Source organism: Echinops telfairi, unplaced genomic scaffold, assembly GCF_000313985.2.
Source record: "Echinops telfairi isolate 266 unplaced genomic scaffold, ASM31398v2 ScPeMD7_53;HRSCAF=182, whole genome shotgun sequence".
Lineage (NCBI taxonomy): Eukaryota > Metazoa > Chordata > Mammalia > Afrosoricida > Tenrecidae > Echinops > Echinops telfairi.
The window spans coordinates 7,401,889-7,414,185 of NW_022103951.1; positions in this window are offsets into that span (position 1 = coordinate 7,401,889).

Genomic DNA, 12,297 nt, shown 5'->3' on the forward strand with positions numbered 1-12,297 from the left:
CTATGAAGAGCTCATTGAAGATATGGGTACTATAGCAATGTGTGTTGAAGAAACCAGATTCTACCCTGCTAACAAAAAGAATAGCATCTAAGGTCTTAAAGACTTGTCTTAAAACAAGCAGCCATCTAAGTGAGGCTGTATGCACAACCAGCCTGTGTGATACAAACATTGGAAATAATAAAATCCACATCTGAATGAAGGAATGGTATCAAAGCTTAAATTATGAACACACTGTTTGCAGAAGGGTATAATAACATTGGAAGCCCAAAATCCATTTGCAGGGGCCCCACGTGGGTTAAGTCTCCAGGTAATCCCCTCTAACCCTAGTCCAGGGATGTGAATAGCCTTTCATTGTAAAGTTCATTATGCAGATGTATGTGAGTTAAAATTTTAATGCTTTATTAAATTTTTGACCCGCTTTAAAATTGTTTCAGATGTTTTAATACAGTCAGCTTTCCTTTTAAGATTTTTCAATGCTGTGTATAGTCATTGTTGTTGCTTGCTTGCTTCTTGTCTGTGGTTTTTAATATTTTCTGTACATGAAATGCAGAAGAGGTAGATAAATAGAAACAGTAGCTGAATTGCTAATCGCCTCTAGTCCTGGCAGGCTATGATGAAAGGGAACGGAGAGCTGACGACGCGTACAAGAAGAAAATACTCTTAACTGGATTATGTTGCTGATAGCACAACTCTTCTTAATATGATATTTGTTCCTCTAGAGAACCCTGTCTAACACATGATGGATCGATTACATTGTATGACATGTGGAGTCCATGACAATAAAATTATTTTTAAGAAGCAAGAGTAGAAATATTATTTTTTACAAAATAGACTTCAAAGTAAAAGTTATCATGAGGAATCAAGACCATCATATGATTAGCAAAGCCGTATTTTAACCAGAATATATATGCATAATAAATATGCATAATATATATGCACCCAATGAAAGATTCTCAAAATACATTAATCATACTCTTAGAGTTGAAAAGAAAAATAGATGATACTATAATAATAGTAGGAGACTTCAATACACCATTCTCAATTGAGGAAGGGTAGTTCAACTAGAATGAAAATCAACCAAGAGGCAAAAGAATTAAGGAGAACAATCAACCTGATCTCTTAGACATTCATAGAATACTTCACCAAACCCCAATACGCAAACTATCTATTCCAGGGTATATCATATATTATGGCACAAAGGAAGCATAAATACATTTTAAAACTTCAAGTCACTACAAACCATATTTTCAGATTTGAAATTAATAATAAGAAGAGAAAGCAAAAAAATCATTTTGGCAATGATATGTTGGCTAAAAGGCCAATGTTGAAAATCTATAGAAAACCAATACTCCTCGCCATAAAAGACAAATAATCCAATTGAAAAATGGGCAGAAGTCATGAATATACAATTCACAAAAGCTAACATCTAAAATGACCAATAATCATATGAAGAAATGCTCACAATCAGTAGTTATGAGATACCAAATCACCCCAGCACTAATAGCAAATTAAAAGAAAATAGCAAGTTCTGGAAGGGATGTGGTGAAATTGGAGCCTTCATCCCCAGGGGGAATTGAGAAATTGTACAACCACTATGGAAAGCAATATGGCAGTTTTGTAAATAGATGTAAATAGAAATACCATACAAACCAGCAAACAAAACACAAACAGTTATGTACACCCATATTGATTGCAGCACTATCCACAATGGCATACAGATGGAAAAAAACAAAACGGTCCTCTTTGAAAGAATGATAAATATCTTTGGTATGTTCATACAATGGAATACTATGCATCCCTAAGGAACAATGATGAAACTGTCAAACAACTCTTGATATGGACAAATTCAGGAGACAATATGCTCATCAAAGTTAATCAATCCCATAAAGACAATACTGTATGGGACCACTATTATAAAAGAAAATTTCAACATAATTGGTTTTGAATTTTAAGCTCACGCTTAATTGTAGCTTGACTGTAACAACAAATAGTTCTCTTGACATGGTTCTATTCCATACTTGCCCTCATTAAGAGGTCACTGACGATATGTGTGCAGAGTGTAGAGTAGAAAAAAAATCAGATGCTGACATGTTACCAGAAAGAATAGCATCTGGAGTCTTAAAGGCTTGTCTTAAAATAGATCTAAGTGAGGTGTCAGCTAAGCCTGTGTGATCCAAAGATTGTAAATAATAAAATCGACACTTGGAGGAAGGAACAGTATCAGAACTTAAATTGTGAACACCCAGTTTGCAGAAAGTTATGAATGATAGTGGGAGTCAAAATAGTCTAGACAGAGACCATTGCAAAGTTGATTTTTGCAGATGTAGTTAGGTTATAATTTGATCTCCCTTTGGGCCCACTTTTAAAGTTGTTCCCATTTTTTAATATTTTCCACTTTCTTACTGACTGAAGTTTTTCTCTTTTGCTTTGTCATTGCTGTTGTGGCTTTTTGGTTTGTTTGTTTAGGGGGCATGATTTTTCTGTTTATGAAATTCAGGAGATAGGTAAACCTGTAGAGACAGTAACTGGATTCACAATTACCTAGGGGTATGGCAGGGAGGTTGAGGGGAAAGGGAGAGCTAACAACAAGTGTGAGAAAGATGCAAATGTTATAAAATTGATAGTGGCGGTGATTGCACAGCTCTTCTTAATATGATGACTGAATTTTATGCTATGTGAATTATATGCCAAAAACCATTAACATTTTTAAAAAGGAAAAGAAAAATAGTTTTCATTCCAAAAGAAGCAGACTTTGATGCTTAAGGAGAGGCCCAAGGGAGAAGAGAAGAAAACAGAGGGAAGAAGGAAGAGAAAAAAAGGACATAAGGAGATACACACAAAGAGACACCAGGGGAAAAAAAGATAGTAATACACATAGATAGATACATAGATAACCACATTAACATAGATAGATATATAGGAAAAAAGACAATGACATATAATATGCACCAAATTTTTAAAAAATAGGACACATAGATATGTAGATTTTTTTAAAGTTACCTTAGAGCAATCAAAAAGAATTATACCTTAATATTTTGAAATGAAAGTTAGCTAGTATTCCAATTTTATTATGAAAGGTAGTGGTCTAATATTGAATACCTGAAATATTGGGGTGGAAATAGCTTTGTTAATTTAGATTGCTCGTACAGCCACTCTTCTGCCTATCTGTAGTATTATGGAGATACTGTCACTACCAATTCTGGGGAAAAGGCAAGTATATATTGGACTAGGTCATCCTGCACTGTTGGTGGTAACATTACCCTCAAGGTCTAAGCTTTCCTTCTTCTCAAATACCAACTGAATTTTAGACAAATAATTACCAGATTTTTCAATTCCACTATTCTGCTTTGTATTATCAACATTTTAGCTGAGAAGGGATATAATATTCTCCCTAAAGGTATCTTGCTAATACACTAAATTATAATATTCTTATGAATTACTCATCTATTTCCCTTTTTATCCATCTATTTGCAAGGTCTTAATTGTTCCTGTCCATAAAATTAGCACTTTTCAAAATTATATCACAGCGTTGATTTTTTTCAATAATAAATATCCAATTACATTTCAATGGTGAATTAGGCCAGGATGACTACAGAAACAAAATGAGTGACATTAGTATATGTGTAAGAAAGAGCTTTATATCAAGATGTAATTATAGTAATTATATATCAAGAAAACATCCAGCCGTGTCCAATTCAAGTCCATAAATCCAATACTAGCTCCTCAGTCCCTCTCCAGACTCACGCAGTCATATGAAATGTTGCAGAATGCAGGAAGATCACAGGCCGGTGATTGCAAAGCCCTTTGGATGCAAGGCCAGTGGAAACATGGCGGGGCTCCGGCAGCTCTCAGAGTCAGCAAAGAAGGTGAAGGCAGAGACAGGGAGGTTCCCTGGGCCCTCCTTATAAGCAGACCATGAGCACCAGGAGGCACCATCAGGCTGTGACCCGCTTGACAAGTTGAATACCACCCCTACAGTTTTATGTATCTTCAAGCTGACCAAAAATTCTCTACCACAAATGGACTGATGAAATTTCAACATGTAAAACACATGATAGCTTTCTCTCCAAGTTCATACCAGTATCTGGTTGATCTATATTTTAAAGGGAATACATTAAAAATAAATACAAGTGACAGCCCAAATTTATACTACTGATGTTGTCATGCTGATTATAAGTAACCCATGATAAAAGGTCATTTATCTTAAAACTTCCACTTTACAAAATTATGCTTAAACTGGCATGCTACTATTTGGACTTCCAAAGGCTGAGGTCATGTCTTATTTATGGCCAAAGCTGAACTTTGGTGCATATAAAACACATATTTAACTTTACATGAAGTAGAGAACCTTGTTTTACATCATGCATGGAGCAGCCACTGTGTAAATCCATCTTGTCCAAAGTCTTTCTCCTTTCGGCTGCCCTTCTACTTTACTAAGCATGATGTCCTTTTCCTGGGACTGCTCTCTCATGATAACATGCCCAAAGTACATGAGACCAATTCTCACCACCTTCCAAGTACTTCTAAGGAGCACTCACTGTACTTTTCCCAGGGAAGATTTGTTTGCTCTTTTGACAGTCCATGGGACTTTCCATATTTGCCACCAGCAACGTGATTTAAATGCATTGAAGCTGACCCTATGGGGAAGCCAGATAATCAAAGCAATGTGGCCATTCAAGCAAATTTGAGTTTCGGATTTAGGGACAGGATGTATTGAGAGTAGAATCAGGTGGGATAGACCTGGCATAAAGGAATCGAGAAGATGAGCACTGCTTTATGCCTTAAGGAAGGCAATCACACAGACACTTGGGCAACAGAGTGACAGGTTCAGAGGAAGCACCAAACAAACATTTATCGGACAGCTAAATGATTAAATGGTAAGCTAGTCTGTTCATAGTTGGCAAAATCCAAGCAGCAAAGCCAGGGTAAGTTTGAGGGTTTTGGTGAATCAGCTATGTTTTCCAGAGTTTAGGATGTGGACCAAGGAAGTTCCACATCTGCCACTGCAATGCTCAGGGGTTCTGTGATTGTAAATTCGACAACCCAGAGGGCCTTAGATCAAATTCCAGCTCAGCCCTGTACGCACTCGGACAAGTGACTACATTTCTCTCATGTCTGGTTTACTTCTCTGGGAAAATAGAGCTAATAATTGCTATTAATAATAATGGTGACAATACGCAAAACTCACAGCCATCACATCTATTCTGACTAGCTATTAAATAATTAAGTGCTCTATTCTTGAATTCCATCCATGAGGTTCGGTATTTTTAAAAATTGTATTCTTTACCTCATATAATGATAGCATGCATCTATTGACAGTGTGTTGTTTTCAGTTGTTGTTGCTGTCAAGTGGCTGCAACTCACGGTGACATTATAGATAATGAAACCGTTCGGTGCTGTGCCATCTCCGCGATCTTTGGTATGCTTGAGTTCATTGTTGCAATTGTTGTGCCAATCCATCTCACTGAGAAGTTCCCTCATTGTCGTTGACCAAATGTGGCAGTTGGATGGTTCTATGTTAACTTGAATTTGCTTGAAAGTGTAGAGGTGGAGTCCAACCTGTCAATCAAGTCACAGCCTGATGATGCCTCCTTGGGGGTGTGACCTTGTTATAGGGAGAAACTGGGAAATTCTCTCTCTCTCTCTCTCTCTCTTCCTACCCCCTTCACCTTCCTGCTTCCGGGGATTCTGTGTCTGCCACCAAGAGCAGTCCTAAGAGGGCTGCCTGACCACGGCAGCTGTCAGCACCCTGCCATGCCTTCACTTACCTTGGATCAGAGTGACTCTGAACTCACCCACCTGTGATCTCCCTGCTTCCCACTTCAACTTTCTGCGTCACTGGCCTGCAACTACTTGAGTCTGGAGAAGGACTTATGCACTAGCATCAGACTTATAGATTTGAGTTTGACTGGACTGGGATGTCTACTGGATCCATGATTACTTCTTGATATAAAGTGCCTTCTTATACATATATGACTATCGCTGGTTTAGTTTTTCTGGACAACACAGCCTAACACAGTATGGGACCAAGAGAGTGGGGTTCTAGTAGATTAGATTTTTTTGAGGGCAGGATTTTAAGAAGATTTACGATGAGGAACTTCCTAGGGTGTGTAACTTTCAGTGCTACAACCAGGAAAGATAAACCGAACCAAACGCCTTGTCATGAACTCTATTCTAGTCAATCCTAACTCATAAGAACCCTATAGACAAGGTAGAACGACACCACGCTCCGTGTCTCCAATGCTACCATCTTTAAACGAGTCGACAGCTTCATATGTCCTCTCGAAGTGGCTTGAACTCACCAACTACTTAACCAATGTACCACCAGGGTTGCTGACATCCAGAAAAGTCCCAGGTGCATCAACTGATTCACTTACTTTACCTCCACCATCATAGTTAGCTAAACACTCATTACGTTATAAGGTGAATAACTGATTTTTACCTTCCCTCCTTTAATGTTCAGAAGCCCTGATGGCATGGGGGTGGGGAGAGGCTACACATTAGGCTGTTAACCACGAAATCAGCAGTTTAAATCCTCCAGCTAGCTGCTGGGGAGAAAGATGAGGCTTTCTGTTCCTGTAAAGATGTACAGCCTCTGAAACCCACACGAGCAGCTCTGCTCTGTCCTGAAGGGTCACTGAGTCAGAATGCACTCTGTGCTGGTGAGTTTGGGTTGTAGCTTTCAATGTTACTCACTGCTTTCATGTCAATGGATCTTTACTTTGACTTAAAGAGGAAAACAAGTCAGAGGAGTGTAATGAATCAAACTATAATTGAGTTATAGTTAATTTTTATTAGTCATCAGCTGTTTTATTCATAAAATATTTGATTTCTTTTAAAAGGAATAATTTTTGTGACCAAAAAAAAACCTATTAAGAAGGGATGGTATTCTCTATCGAGCAACCTAAATGGTTTCTCCAAAAGATCAAAGGTTATCTCAGTTGTTTGCAAACTATATAATACATACACTGAAGACAAAACCCCAAAGCAGTTTAAAAACGAATTTTAAAAAGAAGTTTAAATTATTGTGACTTTTTGGCACTAAATAATGCAGATTTCTCTCTAAAGTACTTTTTTTTCTTCCAAGAATGCAATTCTTAAAATTTTAAAACTGGTTAGGCAATTTGGGGTTCCTCTGGGATTTTGATGCCAAAGCTTTCACTGACATTTTGAAGAGTTAATGGTTATAATTACTTTGCCTGTAGCAATATCACTGTCTTTAAAATAAAAGCCTTGGGTATTTTTTTAATGTATTAGATTACATTCTATTCAAAAGGACAGGATTTATTATACAGAAAAATGTACTGAGTATACCGATCTTTCCCCAATAGTCTCTATTTTTCTAGCATTAATTTGAAAATCATTATCACCTATTTAGGAAAATATGAATCCCTCTAGTCCTCCATTTTCAAAAAATCAATGTTTCATATTACATCAACTTTTAATTTTTATTTTCCTTTTTCCTTCTTTGTGGTACAAAAGCCTTGCTCTTTGGTTGGGTAGAGGGGTGAAAATATCCTAGGCCTGTTTGAGAGGAGACTCTAGACACTGAGTCACAGAGGATGACTAGAAAGTGATCTGTTCCTTCAAGTGGCAGATGACCACGTAGAGTGATCACGGTGACCCTTGCTCAGGAAAGAGGCCATGAACTGTGGTAGCAATGACCCTGAGAGTCAAACTGTCCACAAAAAACTCAGGAGCAGAACCTAGTATTTGTTATGAGTTGATCTCTGCCCTCCCTCCAAAAAAAAAGAAGATATACTTAAATCTTAACCCCTAATACCTATAAATGTGACCTTGGTTAGAAATAGGGTCTTTGAGGATGTTATCAGTCAACATGAGGTCACACGGGTGGAGTGTGAATCCTAATACAATCTGATTGATGTCCTTTTAAAAGAGAAGAAAAGAAGTTGAAACTTAGACACAGAATGAGGTCAGGTAAAGAGAGGCTAGGGATCAGCAAGTACTGTTAGTAATCACCAGAAGCTGAAAAACAAAAGGGAAGAGTCTTCCTTAAAGCCAACATCTTGATTTTGAACTACTGGCCCTCAGAACTCTGAGACTATAAATGTCTGTTATCTTTAAGCCACCCAATTTTTGGCATGTAGATCCTTGTAATCTGTTCCCCCTTTCTCTTCAACCTTCTGTCCACCCTCCAGGTATTGCCCCTCTCACCACTGGTCCTGAAGGGTTCATCTGTTCTGGATTCCCTGTGTTTTCAGTTCCTATCTGTGCCAGTGTACATCCTCCAGTCCAGGGAGATTTGTATGTTAGAATGTGGATCATGATAGTGGGGGGAAGAAGCATTCAAAAACTAGAGGAAAATTGTATGCTTCATCAATGCTACACTGCACCCTGACTGGCTCAAAAAACAAAAAACACAAAAATAAATGAATAAAACACAAGTAAACATAAAAATAAGTGCCCCAAATTATAAAAAAAATTAAAAACAAAAATGATCAAAATATAATTATGCTAAATAAAAATAATTACATATTGTGGGATGTATAACATATATAGAGATAAAGTTAAGGACATTGGCACAACAGCTATCAAAAGATATAGCTTCTGGGGTCTTAAATGGGATAAACAAGTGGCCATCTAGCTGAGAAGCAACAAAGCCCACATGGAAGAAGCACACTGACCTGTATGATCATGAGGTATTGATGGGATCAGGTACCAGGCGTCTAAGACCCAGAACAAAAACATACACAATATGAGTGGGGGAGTGGAGAAGGGGACATGGAGTGGATGCCCATCTGCAAATAATTGGACATCCTCTCACAGAGGGGTCACAGGGAAGAGATGAGCCAGTCAGGGTACAGTATAGCACTGATGAAACACACAACTTTCCTCTAGTTCTTTGGTGCTTCCTCCCCCCACTATCATGACCTCAATTCTATCTTACAAATCGAATTAAACCAGAACATGCACACTGCTACAGATAAGAGCCTGCAACACAGGGAATACAGGTTAGATAAACCCCTCAGGGCCAACAATGAGAATAGAGATACCAGGAGGATTATGGGAGGGTGGGGGAGAAAGGGGGACTCAATCACAAGGATCAATATATAACCCCCTCCCTGGGTGACAAACAACAGAAAATTGGGTGAGGGCAATGGGGACGATGTAAGATATGAAAATAATCATCTATAACTTATCAAGGTTAGTGAGGAAGGGTGGATGGGGGAAGGAGGGGGGAGAAATGGGGAGCTGATATCAGGGGCTCAAGTGGGAAGAGAATGCTTTGAAAAGGATGATGGCAAGCTGGCTCAGAAACAAAGCCCACATGGAAGAAGCATACCAGCCTGTGCGATCATGAGGTGTTGAAGGGATCAGGTATCATCAGAACAAAAAAATCATATCATAGTGAATGAGGGGGGGGGAGTGGAGACCCAAAGCCCATTTGTAGGCCACTGGACATCCCCTTACATAAGGGTCTTGGGGAGGAGATGAACCAGTCAGGTGTGATGTAGCGACGATGGGAAACACAACTTTCCTCTAGTTCCTAAATGCTTCCTCTTCCCTCACTATTATCATCCCAGTTCTACCTTACAAATCTGGCTAGACCAGAGAATGTACATTGGTACAGATAGGAACTGGAAACACAAGGAATCCAGGGTGGCAGGACTAGTGGTGTGAGTGGTGATACTGGGAGGATGGGTTGGAAAGGGGAAACCGATTACAAGGATCTACATATGACCTCCTCCCTGGGGGACGGACAACCGAAAAGTCGGTGAAGGGAGACGTTGGACAGTATAAGATATGACAACATAATAATTTATAAATTATCAAGGGTTCATGAGGGAGGGGGGAGCAGGGAGAGAGGGGAAAAAATGAGGACCTGATATCAGGGGCTTAGGTAGAGAGCAAACATTTTGAGAAAGATGAGGGCGATGAATGTACAAATGTGCTTTACACAATTGATGTATGTATGGATTGTGACAAGAGTTGTATGAACCCCTAATAAAACTATTTTTAAAATGTTTAGAAAATAATGATGGCAACACATGTACAAATATGCTTGATACAATTGATATAAGGATTGTTATAAGAGCTGTAAGAGTCCCCAATAAAATGATCTTTTAATTTAAAAAAAGGCAAAAAAAAAGATAAAAGGATTATGGCAGCATATGTGCAAATGTGCTTGACACACTGGATGAAGGTATAGATTGTGATAAGAGATGTAAGAGCCCCCAGTAAAAGTATTAAAAAGAAAATAAAAGACAGTGAAAAGTGCATCTCAGGAGTGCTTAGGTACTTGAATAAATAGGGTTGGTTTTGGGATTAGGTTGAACAAGTGGCCAGCTTATAGGCTGATGTTCAATGTTCCAAAAAGAACCATGACATATATCGTATGAATGTTTCAGACAGGCAGTGACACTCATCTCTGGTCCTGAAGTGAGCTGGTTAAACTGTGAAACTAAGAGTCTAGGATTCCTGATGTCTAATCCAGCACTATTTCCTACTGCAAATGACACCATTAGCGCTTCTTTCCTTTAGAAATAGCTACTGGTAAAATGCAAGTCATCCTGAGAAGAAGAGTAACTTACACAAGGGATTGGCTATTACAGGAAATGGTGTACAGGAAGTCAAGATCTTGCTATAAATCACTTCATCAGGTCTTTTCCAGCAATATGATCCGACAGTTTTGATAGTGGAAAAAATGGGGCTGGAAAAAGCAAAAAAAAGCGGGGGCAAGAGAAGTATTCTGGGGAGTCAGGGAATCATAAGTGCCTCCCTTGGACCTAAGAGGAGAAGGAACTTGTGAGGATGGAAAAAGAGCCACAATAAATTGAGTCTTTCCCACAATGACATCCAAGGTCATGCCTCAGCCTCATTTGGCAGAGAACAGACACTATAAATCAGAGAAGGTGGGAAGGAACCAGAGATCACAGCCGAAGGCTTCCTCCCAGGTAGAACTGGCTGCAAGAGAAGGCTGAGACAGTCTCTGGGGAAGACCAGGTCCACAAATCAGTATTGCAGCTCGAAGAGCGGAGCTCATCCCTTGCCTCTCACTAACCATAGGCTTCATCTCTCGCCCACTCTCATTGCACCATCATCCAGGGGTCAAGCCCCTCAAGACACCACAAAACGAGTAAAGCTTTCTCCACAAGTGGACAGGCATTTGTGTATATGTGTGTCAGAAGGAGAGGGGAAGTAGCATGCAGGAAGTACCTGGTATGTTCCAATCACCGTATGAGATGTGTCATACATGTAAGTTCACCTCATCATTACAAGACTGAGACAAGCATGGTGCAAAGTATTTTCCATGGGAAGAAGGTAAGGCTCAGAGAAGTTCCAGCACTTTCCCCAGGTCACAGAACTGATCGTTGGCAGGATTTAGACCCAAGATTCTCTAACTTCAAAACTGCTTCTCAACCTACCACACCACACTGAGACTGCTCAAATCCACATTTTCTTGGGAAAAAATAGTGTCCGTATTTTCCCAAGACTCTGATAGATTGTTATCTCACAACGGATAAATGTCTTCAAATAATCAAATAAGCCTTGACAATACTCATGTCATATCAGAGAGGTATATTGGAAGGAAGGTTAGCCTGGGAGAGAGAAATTTGAAGCTGTAACCTCTACATAGGTTCCCAAATTATGTGGCCTAATGGCCCTTTTCAAAACAAACAAACAAAAAACCCCCCCAAAAAAAACACTTAGCACCCCACCCCTGGAAATGAATAACTTCTGAACTATAGCTCCTAATCCAGGATCAAGTGTCCATATCCGCTTTCCCAGACTGCCTGGGTCCTCCTTGTGTCTCCTCCTTCCACTCTCACCCCCCTTGAGAAACACTGTTCTAGCAGATAAGCTGGGGAAGTCAATTCAGCGCCCTGTGCCCTGTTTTTTCATTTATTATCAGAAAAAAGGAATAATGATATTTTCATAACAGGCTCTCTGTGAGGACATTGGTAAATGTAAAAAGGCTTGGGAAGCTTTCCATCATCGTGGAAAACTAAATAATTAAAAAAATAAAGTGAACAACCCAAGTGTCCACCCAGTAATGAATGGATAAACATCCCTACAACAGATTGGTATTAAAGCAATACAACAACACAGGTGAACCACAAAGGCATTATGCTAAGAGAAAGAAGCCAGACTCTAAAGGTGACATTGGTATAATTTCATTGATATGACAGTCTGGAAAAATTAAAATACTGGGAGAGAAAACACTTATGATCACCACGTTGGACATCCCCTTACCTAGAAGGGTACAGGAGAGAACTTCATGGAGTGATGGGCATATTTTCTATCTTGATTATGGTGGCCATTACATGACTATCT